At 39.9% G+C, this 15,384-nt stretch overlaps 1 pseudogene; it reads right to left on the minus strand.

Annotated features, from left to right (window-relative positions):
• Window positions 1-6,320: 6,320 nt before the first annotated feature.
• Window positions 6,321-8,075, minus strand: LOC149455837 (uncharacterized; annotated as a pseudogene).
• Between the last annotated feature and the right edge of the window lie 7,309 nt (window positions 8,076-15,384).

Below are 15,384 nucleotides of genomic sequence, written 5' to 3' on the forward strand. Positions count from 1 at the left end.
TCACCACTATTTGGCATTATTAACATGAAGATTACATCTAATTTACAGCTGTAAACTAATTAATACAAAGTGCCTGTATTAAAATCTTATCTATAAAATGTCAAAATTAATATGAGTATTTAGGTGCAAGGAAAACAAGAAGGAACAGTTGTAAAAAATTAATTTCCTCTTTTTAATGGCATTTACAATGTGCAAATTCATTATCAACATCACATAATAAACATTAGGACAGGCGAATGGAACCAGCGAAGCAGCAACAGAGTATTTTAATTACTAGAATCCCATTATCTCAAACCCTTGGAAAAATAAACTTTTATTTACCCCGCTTTTAAAATGGATCCTATTTAATTATTTTTTTAATGACATTCCCTTAGCGCAAGGCAGTTTTCTAAAGAATGAAAATGCTATTTCAATTCATCATAAATGTAAAATAAATTCCATTATTGTAACTGTATTTGTTATCATATAGACTGCATTTACTGCATATTTGTTAGGTTCTACTACATGGTGGATTTCTTGGTCACTGTTTCTGATCTATAGCCGTTTTCTGGCCAAAGCCTGTGGTCAGTGGTTGCACCAGCTGCTAAATTGTAAGGACAATAAGATTTTAAAATGTAAAATAAATAATAAATAAATGTTTCCACAATTGTGAGTACTGTTCATGATACTTTTTATATTTGCACTAACAATTTTTTAGGACAGGCTTTCGGGGTATGTCCCCTTCTTCAAGGTACAAGCAGTAATAATACACAAAGCTTTAACAAAATGTTAAAAAAAAGAATCTCTGAGGGAAAACACACAGACAAATGTACATAGCAATGGTAATAAAACTAAGATAGTGAGATAAGATGGAGAGAGTGCTATAGAGTGAGGGTGGGGGGATGGGGGGGAGTCCCAGTCAAAGAGGGGTTAATAAAAATGTTGGATGAGTAAAAAAACCCCAAGTAGTTTAGACGTTTATCTTTTGTGTCAAACAGAAATATAATTCTTAGTTCAAAGTTTTCCCTTTAATAACTAAGACATTGAGATCTTCCATAGTGTGGTCCATTTGTGAAAAATTATGTCTCACAGGTGTGCAGAACTCATCTTCTTTACTTGATCGTGAGTCTGTGCAAATTCATCCTTGTTCACAACTTCTGTCATGTTTCGCCAACGTAAGATCTTTTGTTACATTTTTTGCATTGGATGAGGTACACAACATTACTGGAGGTGTAGCTGTATGACCCTGTGATATTAAAAGTACCTTTTGTGTGTGTGTGACACTCTTGGAATGGAATGATTTGGTTGCATAGTTTGCTATGTTTTTTATTCCATGGTTAGCTTACATTACTTGTGACTTCATAGTTACATAGTTACATAGTCTGTCTGAAAAAAGACAAAAGTCCATCCAGTTCAACTATTAAAAAAAAAAAAAAGTTATAATCCTATACCAACAGTTGATCCAAAGGAAGGCGAAAACCCCAGCAAAGCATGGTCCAATTTGCTCCTGCAGGGAAAACAATTCCTTCCTTATCCCCCAAGAGGCAACCAGATAATCCCTGGATCAACTTTACCTATAAATGTTAGTATCCAGTTATATTCTGTGTATCTAAGAAAGAATCCAGGCCTTTTTTAAAGCAATCCACTGAGCTGGCCAGAACCAGCTCTTGAGGGAGTCTATTCCACATTTTCACAGCTCTCACTGTCAAGAAACCTTTTCATGTTTGGAGATTACATTTCTTTTCCTCCAGATGTAAAGAGTGCTCCCTTGTCCTCTGTGATGACCTCAGGGTGAATAGCTCTACATCGAGTTCACTATATGAACCACTGATGTATTTATACATGTTGATCATATTCCCCTCAATCTCCTCTTCTCAAGAGATAATAAATTCAGTTCCTCTAATCTTTCCTCATAGCTGATCTCCTCCATGCCTCTTATCAGTTTAGTAGCCCTTCTCTGTACTTTCTCCAGTTCCCCAATGTTCATTTTGTGAATTGGTGCCCAAAACTGAACTGCATATTTCAGATTAGGTTTACTAATGGTTTTCAACATTTTTTACAAATAAATACCTGAAAAGTGTGGCACCTATTTGTATTCAGCCCCTTTTCTTTGTATTAAAGTAGATTTTATCTTCAGGTGTTAAAGGCTGTGTTTATGCCAGTGTTGATGGTTTTGTCCTTGTAACCCTCCTTATCCACTTTCCATCCACCCTATAGCAGAATTACTGCTACTTTCTGTGCAAAATCATGTACATAAATGTGAATTTTGCATTTTCGCCATTGTGGGGGTGCGCCTGCTGCCAGAGCACCGCTTCCGCTGTGATTGGACACAGCAGATGCCAATGCTCAGGTGCCAAAATGTAGGTCTGAGGAAGGGGGTTCGTCTCCCGAAACGTGTTAGCTTATACCTTACAAGGTGTTGAATCCATTGGACTGTCCTTATGGATCACCTGTTCTGTTTTTATCCCTTTTTGGTTTGTGAGTATTTATCTACAATTTTTTAATAAATACGTGGTGTACCATGTTAATGCACGATGGAGTCCGCCCTTGTTTGTTTTTGTTCACTGTTACCTAGATTTCCCGATTTCTGTAGGGCTGCACCTCAACGTTTGGCATTCAGAATTTCCTTTAGTCTGCATGAAGATTTGAGCGCTGGTTTCGTTTTGTTTTTTAACGCACAAAATGACCTGGTCATGGAGGGGGGTAAATCTGTCAAGTGGTTATGGACGGAGTCTACTAGCATTCTGAAATGTTCATCTTTGCCTTCTGGGTCTGAGCACATTCGGTAGTATCTGATGGTCTGGCTGTGTATGATGGCCTGTTTACTCTGTTGGGGGTAAAAACTGGAGCTATGGAGATATTTGCATCTGTCAGTGGGTTTCCTGTATACAATATGTCAGTGGGTTTTCTGTACACAGGTGTGAAGCTTGTCAAAAACTGGTAGTCTTCCTGAACACCAGATGAAGATCTTTTGTGTTGATCATACATGTATTCATATAAGGACAGTTTCAATTAATGAATTATATCTATCAGGAATCTATTGCAGTCAGTAATTGTTTCTGTATATTGACAATTGCTTTCATATATGAGGAATAATGCCCCCTTGAAGAAATTCCAATTTACTTTGCAGGAAATGCCCAATCATACACAAGGACATGCACACGTCTTGATAATGGAAGTCAGCAGAGCTTCACCTCATTCACATTCTGAGGAAAATTCCCTTCTAAAGTGAACAGTCTACCGCCTTTAGTAATTTAACCCCATTGTGAGGGTGAATCTCCCCACTGAGAACACTCACAGTAATAAAATCTCAACAGCAATTCTAAACCTTCTCTTCCCCAAGTTTCAGTTGACCTTTTCTGAAAAAAATTAAAGGTGAACTAACACCATACATTCTTCCCACCCCTCATCACCCACGGACATAAGTACAGTAGAGGCCGGCGGTGAGGAGAGGATGTTCTGTGTTAGTTCACCTTTTTAATTTTTTTCCAAAAAGGTGAACCTACACTTTAAATAAACAATTTAAAGTACATCTATACCTTGCCAAAACTTGAATTTTAACCCCTTGGCGCTGGCACCTCCCCGTCCTTCAAGGGGTTTGTGAAGCCAGGAGGCAGGGCGGGGTTTAGTGTCTTGTGACCACCGTGATTGGCTGTCACGGCAGTCACATTATTGGAAAGCTCCTAACCACAAGTAGAGATTGGGATCCTTCCATGAGGCACTGGTAAATGTGCCAGGAGCACACAGGACATGCACTCGCAGCACATGTTTTGGCTACATTGTGTATGCAAATATATGGCCCCTCGGGCCAGCCACTGAGAGGCCACATATTTGAGTACGCTTGGCGCCAAGGAGTTAAGATTATCCCTGGGCAGGACATAACTTATTGTAAGATAACTATCACCTTTTGTACTTTGCAGCAGAGTATCCTGGGAAAACAAAGATATTTTGGGAGATAATAGGTAGGTCCTCTCACCTACTTTATGTGGAAGTGCTTGGTATCTGAGCGAACTATAGCCCAACCTGAACACCTGGAGGATTGGAGGTTGTACCTGAGCAGGTACTATGCAGGTATGCAGTCATAAATTTTCTCTGCATCTAGACGCCTAAATGCATTGAGTTGCTGCCATGTGATTGACTGATTAGCAATTTACCAGGCAATTGAACAGAAGTTTAAAGGCAAAGTTAACAAGTCTCACTAGAGCGTCTAGAGACCCGGCTCCTACAACAGTCACACCAAGCTGCCCTAAGCCTCTATATTTGCATGGTCTGTTAGGTCAAATTTCTATTGCCTGCTCCTGTTTAATGGTCCTTATAAACATACAAAAGAACTGAATCTGCTAAAGCTTTACCAGGACCCAAAAGAAGCTCAACTGCCTTCAAACCAATAGGAAACTTTGTTTACAATAGACCTACATCCAACTGCTAAAATTTCATGTTGAAATGGAGTCTTTTGATTGATGTGGTTATTATTCATGAATTTTAAAACTAAGGTATACTTTCTTTATGACTGTAGCAGATATATCGCACCATATGATCATGGCCTTTGCTCCACTGGCTTGGGTTTTCTGAAGTTGAAGTAAAGTTATCTCGCTCTTGCAAGGAAGAATGAGAGAAAAGAGGAGTGGATGGAAGAAGTCGAGAACAAAGCAGCAAGAGCTGCTCTACTCCTACTGCATGGAGAAGAAGGGAACAAAGACATATATTTCCACTTATGTCCTTAAGAAATATTAGAAAATGTAACTCACCCCACTAGTGCCTATTCAAAAAGTGTGAATTTGTGGTGGCCTAGGTTGGCCTTCAATACACATTTGGAACGTACAGGAAACTATATAAATAGCCCTGCTTATTTAAAGTATATGTAAACCCTCTTCTTGTAAAATAACTCATTAAGTTTAAATTAGAAATGAAAGGCTAAACATTTGTGTATAAATATAAAAGCATTATAAATACCTTTTTCCCCCTTTTTAAAAAATGGTCATATTTCCTCTGTTCTCAGCTGCATAAGAGCTGGTGAGTAGACACAACAGCACACTGATCTTCTCAGTGAAAGACTGTGCAGGGGGAGGTGTCAGGACACATCTGACCATTGGAAGAGAGCAGCCTGAGTTCCCAGCATAGGTAGAGAATTGACCATGGTGTGTTCTCCTGCTTAGTGTGGTCAATTTCTATTATTAGGTAAGCAGAAGGACTGGCAGGAACACCAGGGATTTCACACAAACGAAGTAGTACAAAGAGAACAGGATACTTTTTCATACACGTACATGGTACAGCAGGCACATATCAGGAATATGAAATGTTGAATTTACACATTCTAGAAAACATCACTGCCAGGGTTTTCCTGCTGTCCCTCTGGGAAAGTTTACCTCCACTTCCTGTCCCAGTGACAGGAAATTAAAGGATTTCTCTCTGTTGGAGACAGGAACAAAAGCAGATTGTTTATTTGAGGGGGTGGGGGCTCATTGAGGAGTTAGAAAATGTGTTGGTTTATTTTTCATGTAGTGTCTTTGAGACCTCGAGGCTCCTACACACTTGTGTAGATTTCTTACATGTTGTCATTAAGACAGGAAGTGAACTAAGAACAATAGAAACTTGAGTTACCCTCTCCATAGAACCCTAAATAAAAAATTTTTTTTGCTGGAGTTGGCCTTTAAAAAGTGTTTTCCTACTTTAAAGGTTTGACTATTGATTCTGACATCTTGTGCTATAACACATTGTTTCTCATCCTTTTTTCAGTCAAGGCAGCCATTAAAGTTATGAACAATCTTGAGGCATTCTGGACAGTCTCAGGGCACCCCATTCTAAAATGTAAAAATCTATTCTACTAGCTTTAATGCAGCAACACCCACACATGTAGGACATCTAACATTAAAAGGGGTTTACTCTTCTAAAGCAAATACAATTGCACACAGATACTGACTAGTAATCCGATGTTTCTCTTCTCCCTCAGTTTCTCCCCCTCACACAGCTAATGTGACCCCAGTGCTGACAGAGAGGGGTAGAGGAGGGCCAAACAAGGATGCTGTGCAGGTGACCGACATCCTCCCTATCAACTGATGGCATAATTGGTTGTTAGAAGACCGGCAGCTAGAAGGTTGTAACAGCGCACAGTAAAAACTTGGGCTTTGTGTAACTAAAAGGTAAGCTTCATCCACCTGTCTTGTATACAATTTTTGAAGCAGTTTGACTATGCCATGATGAATACCTGTCTTTAGAGGGGATACAATAAAGACAATCAGCAGGAAGTTGGATTAGTTGCTTACAGCAAAGTTATCAGTTATATTAACCACAATATAGAAATAAAACAGGCATATAAATAACAAATTAGAAGCAATAAAAAACTACAAGTGTTTATAAACTGGGTAAGGGAATGTATGGAAGAATGGCTAGGTTCCCTGCCAACATCTGTGGGTGAATCAGATTGGGGGGATAAAGATGAGGTTGGTTTTGGCTGTTCATGCATTCTTTGAAAACCCTGTTTACATTGGAAAAGTGTTTACATCGGTAAGGGTCCTGAGTAAGGATAGCTCATGGCAGGTGTAGTGTTGTAACAATGATGGCCGGGCAGTGATTTAGAGCCATTAGGTGTATTAAAACCCAATGCCCAGGGCTGAAATCTAGGAAATGGGCGTAGCTCTTTGCAAGTGGAAACTATGAACATAATATATGCATATAAATCCCATTTAACTTCAGTACGCTTATCAGGAGGGACCTCTCTGATTACAGACAGTAACATTCTGCAAAACATCACATCAGGGTCTGAGATATTTAAGAATTCATCATCAACTTGTGAGGCAAAAGCTTGCGATTGTTTTTTCAATTCTTCAAGTAGTCAATTAAAATATTCCTCAATAGGAAACCCATGATGAGGACGGCGTGTTCAGCGGGTGGTGGAACTTGACTGGACTCTTCTCTATATTTTCCTGTAAGTTTAATGAGAATTCAGATTATGCTTTTCTACAAATATGTCACTGCACCAACACCAGCTGCCATTTTTGAAGGTGTCAACAACAGAGTGATTGTGACATGACAATTGTGACATTTTTGAAAGAAACATACCACAGGTGCTTGAGTAGGTGGGCAATTTTCATCAGGAGAAACTGTCTCTGCATTTGTATCTTGGTTTGCTTCACCTTCCATTCCATTGTCTTATGAAATAGTTGCACGCCGTACTATTGCAGGTAAGCTTGAGACGGTTCTAGGAAAACATAATAGCATACAACTTTGAGGATCAAGAATCATGAATAATTTCTCTACAAACCATATAGTTTTTTCAGTGTTTACATTTTTTTTTAATTATAATCAGGTATAGCGTAAACCACAGGATTGGCCTCCAGCAATAGCTGATGGAACATTTAAAAAAGAGGTCAGATGCCTCCAGGATAAGAAGTGATAGTATGAATACTATGCAGAAATAGTAAGTGTTGCAGATGATAGCAGCAGGCAATATTATCCATAGACAGAGCAAATAATAAGGTAGTTAAAATTAGACAGTTTCTTGGATGCAAAAAATATTACATAGACTTATGGTCGCATCTTTGTGGTGCGCCTCAAAAATTACAAGGCCTCTGCACAGGAGTTAGGCTGACGGCGTGATGAAGGTGCTTCACTTCTCTCTGCAGACTTCTCTTCATGGAGTTCCTTCTTGTAGCGGTCACGCAGGGACCTCCATCTTGTAGAAATCTCCTTTCCTGCAATGCATTCCATTGGAAAATATTAAAGCGGAGTTACGGTTAAACTGAAAAATAAAAGCCAGCAGCTACAAAAAACTGTAGCTGCTGACTTTTAAAACAGCCAAATGACACCATAGCAAACAATTACCATAGGAAAATGCATTTGCTATTTTTCAGGTATGGTTGCTTTGGGCAAATGATCCCATGTATATGCACCTCACACATCAATCGATTCATCAAGCAGTTCTCCTGTTCACTTGCCAAAATATTTTCCCAGTTTGGAGTCAGAAATCGGCATACTTCCTCCCATTTCAGCCTCTTCATGACTCTGTCATAGTATCCTGGGCATTCAGGATCCCATATCTCTGGTCGGTCATGCACCAATGCTATAATGGCCTCATGAGAGATATCATGGGCCGCCATTGCTCCTCTCTGCTTCTATCCTCCCTTCAACTTCCTGTGTCATTCCCAGGTATCCCTTGTGATTCTGATGTGCTTCCTGTTGATTTTCTTGCTTTTTTGCCGCTGCTATCTGCAGGTGAAATAGTGCACTGTGATTACCTGCAGTTATGTACAGATAGCCGCGATAAATCAGCCCTGGACGCAGTCAAATTAATTTTTTATATCCGCACATAACCGCAAGCAACAAAACCGTTGCTAAACGCAGCGTGTGAATGGGGCCATAGGAATGCATTGTCTGCATTTAGCTGCAATAAATAAGTTCCTCTAACTGCAGCTAAAAGCTGAAATCTAACATGTGAAAGGGGCCTAAGACATTGAATACCGATTTATGCGAAGACTCTTATTTATGTTATATATTCCAAAGATACATCTTAAGTTAGAACAGGTCAGAGTTGCATGAAAAGATATATTCAAAGGATAAAATCAAAACCAAAAGTCTTATTCTCCCATTAGAAGCAGAGATTAGATGAAGGCGCCTGCCTTTTTTTAGAATTCTCTTTTCTATTATTTCACAATACAAGATCACTTGGAACTGTTTAGAGCTCAAAAAGTCACAAGTCTAATAGAAAAATAAATGACCCCAGAGGTTATATTTAGGTTTATAATTGTGCTATTAGCTGAGAGCTCAGTTGTTGGTTCTAAATTGGGATCCTTTTTTTTTTATTTAAATAGCTCAAAAGACATCGGTGATCTTGAATCTTACATCCACACTTCATCGACATCTGAGAAGCCTGTTTAGTTAAAGCAGAAGCACATTAATGTGAGCTTCGCTCTTTACCCTCTGTGTCCACCTTACTATGCAGAGATAGATCTAATGTGGAATTCATCTAAAGTATCAAACCGTCTGTCAGTTCATTGTGCAAACTAGGGAAGGAAGCTGGAAAATTGGTACAGTCTTTTTTTGTTTTTCAGGTTTGAAGGTATTAATCTATTTTGGAAGGTTATTGTAAAACTCCATCCCACCTGTTTTATTTAAGCCTCAGTACTTTTGCTGTTGCCATGGTAGCTCTAGGAGCTTAGGCTGATAAGGGAGCTGGGTATCACTTGATTAAGTCCCCGGTCACACTGGATACGAATTGGCATGCGATTTTCATGCCACGAGACTATACAGGGGGTCTTCCTGTGAAACTAGGTAAATGGCTGCGGGGGGGGGGGGTACAGTGTGTAAAGGGGATGCAGAAAGAGACTTTCTATTTAAACCTAGGAACTACACAGATGAAGAACATGATTAGTGTTCATCAGCCAGGGGCGGACTGACCATTTGGAAACGGGCACTGCCCGAGGGCCCGGGGTCAGTTGGGGCCCCATGAGATGCCCCTGGTACCTTTTTCATAGGCTTTTTTGAGTTTGGGCAAGGACACAGGGGCCCCACGATCCCCTATTGCCTTAGGGCCCCATGATTTGTCAGTCCGCCCCTGCACAGATAACTTGATGAGTTAGAGCAGGGGTCTGCAAACCTTTCAGTATAAGAGCCAAATTGTTTATTTTACAAATATTTACGCCCCCCCCCATTTTTAAATCAGGGGCCTCCAAACTTTCTAAACAACGGGCTAGTTTACTGTCCTTCACACTTTAGAGGGGCTGGACTGTGGCCAGTGGAATTAGCAAATGCCTCTGCAGCAGTGGGAGTAGACAATGTCCCAGGCTTGGAGGTTAGTGGGAGTTAAAAAATTAACACAAAGCAATCAATATACACTTATTGGGATTTTTTTTTACCAAAAACATGTAGCAGAATACATTTTGGCCTAAATTTATAATTAACTTTGAGTTTACTATATATTTTTTATAGCTGAAAGTAAAAAATATCGTTTTTCTTCAAAATTTTTTGTGTTTATAGCGTGAAAAATAAAAAGCGCACAGGTGATCAAATACCATCAAAGAAAGCTCTATTTGTGTGAAAAAAAGGACGTCAATTTTGTTTGTAAGCAGCATTGCATGACCGCACAATTATTAGTTGAATTAGTGCAGCGCCGAGTAGCAAAAAGAGCCTGGTCATTAAAGTGTAAATCCTCAGGAGGGCAAGTGGTTAAAGTTTTATGTGGCTTTAAATATTTGGTGCACTTGCATGTGTACAATAATGCCCTTCCTTATGCCAATGCAGAATATCAGACCTAAGCAATAACATTAGTCTCCAGAATTATTGGAATTATTGCCCTGCTTCTATTTTTACATAGTGGAAGAACTGGTGGCGTAACAATAGCCATAGCAGTCCATGTAGCTGCTATATGGCCTGAGATAGGAGGGGGGCCCAATAGGAAGGCTTTTAAACTGTCAAGTTTCTAGTATAGAAGTGCTGAAGTTAGACAAGGCATAGACCCCCCTCTGTGCAGGAAGAAGTAAGAACTGTTTGATGACTGCAATCCAGCACCCCTGATAATGTGCCCTGAACAGGTAAAGTAGGAGCCCACTTTAAGTCGTCATGCACACTTGACTATTTTACAGCGGCTGTTTTTGGCTTTTGACGTTTTTTTCTACAGCCAGTAAACCCCCCGGCATATTATCCTATATGTTCATGCACACATAGACTGTAATCAACATTTTTTGGCAGGGACGTTTTTTGGCTGGGAAAAAAACCCAGGGCTAGTGGGTTTCTAGAGGAGTTTTTTTAGCTGTAAAAATGCTCTAACACTGAAAAACACAGAAAAACATGGTAAAATGTGGTAAAACACTGCAAACCGGCATTTTTGGACTTTTTTTGGACCCAAAAAAATGCTAAAAAATGCAAACGCAGAAAAACACCACTAATCACAGCAAAATGCTGCTAAACGCTAATGCAAAAATGCTAAAAAAAAGCTGAAAAACTCAACTTTTTCATGTGACTTTACACAGCTAATGTTACCATCATTATCAAAATGCTCCGTGTGCGTGAAGCTTAAAGCACAACTCCTGATAAAACATTTTGGAATTTTAGACAGAATGGAGAAGAGTTAGATCTTACGTTTGGTTTTATTTGCTCTCAGTATTCTCCACAAGAGGTACCTGCCTCGCTTTCAGGCCCTGAGACGCCAAGTCAAGATATAAGGGGAACTGGTGTCTGGGACAGGTACACTAAAACAGCAATAAAAACCTTGACAACTGAAACAAAGTTTTGCTGAATTAACAACCCAGTAGATCTACCATATATGCAGTATCACACATAATATATAAACAGATTGCAGACTAGTGCCTGTATTAAACAAAAATAGAGGCCAAAAATCTGGTGATTTTAGACTACATCTATTATCTATCAATTAAATAAAACTATAAATCTTCATTCGATGTTCCAGTTAAAATATAAAAAGTTCTTCTTAACTGCTTGCCCTCCGCCCTATAGTAGAAGTACTGTTACAGGGTGTCAGGACTGCAAAAAATCACGTATATATACATGATTTGCATTTCCGGGTAGGGGATGTCAATCAGCGAGTCCCGGATAGCGATTCCCGGCCGGCACTTGGCGATCGCCATATAAAGCTGACAAGGGAGAGACCTGTGTGTAAACAACACAGGTCTCTCCCCTGTCAGCATGGATATGCTGTTTTGTATCTCTCTACTGTGCAGAGAGATACAAAACAGCATGCCTCCCTAGCAAAAACAGCACACAGCACAAATAGCAAAACACACACATCACACAGTTAACCCTTTGATCGCCCAAAAGTTAACCCCTTCCTGCCCAGTGTCAATAGTACACTGTCAGTGCTTTTTATTAGTACTGATCACTGTATTAGTGTCACTGGGGATGTTAGAACCCCACAGCCTCGCAGTCCCGCTATAAGTCGCAGATCGCCACCATTACTAGTAACAAAAATTAAAATAAAAATGCCAGTATATATACCGCCATTTGTAAATGCTATAACTTTCATGTAAACCAATTAATTTACACGTATTGGGATTTTTTTTTAGCAAAGACAGACAGAACACATTGTGGCCTAAATTTATGATGAAATTTTATTTTTAAATTTTTTTATTAGATGTGTTTTACAGCAAAAAGTCAAACATATTGTTTTTTTTTTGTTTATAGCACAAAAAAAAATTAAACGCAGAGGTGATTACATGCCACCGAAAAAAGCCCTATTTGTAGGAAAAAACGGACATAAATTTCATTTATGTACAGCATTGCATGACCGTGCAATTCTCAGTTAAAGTAACGAAGCACTGTATCGCAAAAAAATGGCCTGGTCAAGAAGGGGGGTAAATCCTCTGGAGGGCATATTTTCAGTAATATACCAGGGCCCTTCTTATAGCATGTTATACACTGTCTTGTTCATTTTATAGGTAGGCAACTGCTATCCCAATATTTACAGTAGTTCCAAATTAATAAAAACTACTGCAGTAAGTAACAGACACAAAAAGATACACTTGTCATCTTTCCTAATAACCGATCTGTCTTTACTTTGTGCCTTTGAGTTTTTTTTATAAATATACTTACATAGCTATCATATTAATGTTGAGGAATACACGTTTAAAGTAATAAAGAAAATAAATAAACAACCTAGAGGTGAGGTTAGTGTCTTATTGTAGTCTTAGAAATGTGATTACATGGCTGAAAGATTATGTGATGCTAAAAGCGTTGGCTGCAGTGGACAAAGCCTACAAAATGGATATGTATTAGATCCATGTGTATATACTGTATATTTAGATTTATTGTATGTAATTTAACGTTTAAAGCCAGGGGCGGACTGACCATTTGGAAACTCGGGCACTGCCCGAGGGCACGGGGTCAGTAGGGGGCCCCATGAGATACCCCTGGTACCTTTTTCGAGTTTGGGCAAGGACACAGGGGCCCCATGATCCCCTTTTGCCCAGGGGCCCCACGAGTTGTCAGTCCGCCCCTGTTTAAAGCTTTCCGCACAACAGCAATACTGTTATACCATCACACATAACCAAATATATTAGAGTCCTCTTTTTATACAGACTAATCTCCTGGCATTGGTTATAGAATATGCATTATGGCACATGTGAAACACTATTTGTGTCATTCTCACTCTTTACAACATAATAGCGTTTTCATTGTGGTATGAAAAAATCTTTCTTGTTATGAAGCTTTCCATTCTAATTGAATGTCCATACAATCTTTTTGATGCCATAAAAGTAAAAATAAATTGGTGAGCTCTTACCTTTATATGGTGGTCAAAGTTCTAATGCAGGGATCATGTCATTCAATTTCATCTCACCATTTTTCAAAGATTTACATCCAAAATGAGCAAAATCATTCTCCCTAGAAGAAGTAGTATATGGCCCTGGATGTTTTCATCTTCTGAACCCTGTTAATGTATAGATGATAATGCCTACAGACTCAGTTATAATATACCATAGGAAACTCATATCCTACTTCCAGAGGCGTTATTAAAAACATCTAACACCAAGCTCTGCTGCAGCAGCTAAGCCACCTATTTGCCAGCAATTTAGCTCATATGTTCAGTATATCCTTCTACAATAAAAGAAGGTGATATGAATTTTTGCCAAAAATTAGAACGGAGGCTACATGACTAATATTGTAATCTGGGTATATCTGAGACCCCCTTCACCGCAATGCCACTCTGTTATCCCCTATAGTTCTTGTATCCCCACTATTCACACAAACACATCAGTCTGTTCCTGCCTGTAACTGGAAGGAGCTGGGTTACAGCTACTCCTAAATCTCTTGTCTCCCTGCAAATGATCTTTCCCAATTTTTGACTTACAATGCCTTGTTCAGCACTGTGTCTCTGTGTGCAGGTGACCATCTTGATAGAGGCAGGGTTTTGCTTAGTCAGAGCCTCTAGCAAGGAAAACACTAAGCAGTACAGCAGTATCAATACCAAATCGCACCTGAAATCTCCTAAGACTACAAGTCCCTCCGCATCCCTTGTGCGTTCTCCCTGAGGACACTGATCATTGTACCAGGCTGCTGAGAGCAGCCCTGGTACCATGTGATTGTTCTAGCCAAGCAAGACAGTAGTAAACCATATGTAATTTCCTGGCATCATTGTTTACTTTTCCGTGGTCACAGAGATCATATGGTAGAGAACCAATCACAGCAGCCCTGTACCATGTGACCAATCAGAACTATCACAGTATTCCTCGATTGCTGTCACCATTCAATGTCCCTTATCATCTTCACCCACTCACAGTGTCCCTAATCCCTGCCACACTATTTACAGTGTCCCTGATCACCACCTACCAGGTACAATGTCCCAGAATACCGCCACACCAGTTACGGTGTCCGTGATCACCACCACACCAGTTACAGTTTCCATGATCACTGCCACACCACTCATATTCTCCCTAATCACCGCCACCCACTCACAATGTCAGTGATCACTGACACAACACTCATATTCTCCCTAATCACCTCCACCCACTCACAGTGTTGCTAATCACCGCCACACCACTCACAATGTCAGTGATCACTGCCACACCAGTCATATTGTCCCTGATCATCGCCACACCAGTCATATTGTTCCTGATCACTGCCACACCAGTTACAGTGTCCCTGATCACTGCCACACCAGTCATTTTGTCCCCGATCACTGCCACACCAGTCATTATGTTCCAGATCACTGCCATACCAGTTATAATGTCCCTGACTACTACCACAGCAGTCATATTGTCCCTAATCACTGCCACACCAGTCATGTTGTCCCTGATCACCACCACACCAGTTACAGTGTCTGTGATCAACGCCACACCAGTTATGGTGTTCGCGATCATCACCACACCTGCTCAGTGTCCCTGATCACCACCACACCAGGTACGGTGTTCCTGATCACTGTCACAACAGTGTAAGTTGCCTCTGCCTGCTACCTGTATCAATTATGGCCTGTTTATTGCCCATGTTTCTGCATGTTGCCTGACCAATCCTTTTTCCTGTTTGTTTACTATGTATCTGCCTGTGACCTGAACTGACCGATCTGACATCAGTCCCAACTATCCCCTGCTGACAACTGCACTCGAGGAACCACAAGCAGTCTTTTGTTCATCCTTTCTTCACCCTCCTGTGCTTCCTGGCCAATGAATATAACATTCCCGGGGGCAGTCATGTTTCAGTAGGCTAGGTTTGCATGGCTTTTGATACAATCGTTTGATTTGTGTGATACACAAGATACAATGTTTTTTACATAACTCCACTCCAGGCACCAGGTCCAGGCACTAAAAAAGTCTCACACATGTGGTTTTCCCATACTCAGAAGGAGTAGCAGAATGTGTTTTGGTTTGTAATTCTAAGTATGCTCATGCTGCATGTACCAAATATCTTAATAAATTGATAGCATGTTAAAAAAAATAATTTTCTTTCCTCATTTTCTAAAAACTT

This window comes from Staurois parvus, unplaced genomic scaffold (assembly GCF_062004578.1).
Source record: "Staurois parvus isolate SC_StPar_1 unplaced genomic scaffold, SC_StPar_1.0 ptg000387l, whole genome shotgun sequence".
In the NCBI taxonomy this organism is placed as follows: domain Eukaryota; kingdom Metazoa; phylum Chordata; class Amphibia; order Anura; family Ranidae; genus Staurois; species Staurois parvus.